This window comes from Arachis duranensis, chromosome 1 (assembly GCF_000817695.3).
Source record: "Arachis duranensis cultivar V14167 chromosome 1, aradu.V14167.gnm2.J7QH, whole genome shotgun sequence".
Classification (NCBI taxonomy): Eukaryota; Viridiplantae; Streptophyta; class Magnoliopsida; order Fabales; family Fabaceae; genus Arachis; species Arachis duranensis.
In genome coordinates this window covers 28,787,925-28,788,225 of record NC_029772.3, presented here as the reverse complement: position 1 = coordinate 28,788,225, position 301 = coordinate 28,787,925, and positions in this window count along the sequence as shown.

Here is a 301-nt window from a genome sequence, read left to right as displayed (position 1 = left end):
GTGCCTAAGAACTCTGGACACCTCTAACTGGGGACTTTAGCAAAGTTGAGTCACAATCTGAAAAGGTTCACTCAGCTATGTGTCTATGGCATTTATGTATCCGGTGGTAATACTGGAAAACAAAGTGCTTAGGGCCACGGCCAAGACTCATAAAAGTAGCTGTGTTCAAGAATCAACAAACTTAACTAGGAGAATCAATAACACTATCTGAAATTCTAATTTCCTATAGATGCCAATCATTCTAAACTTCAAAGGAAAAAGTGAGATGCCAAAACTGTTCAGAAGCAAAAAGCTACAAGTC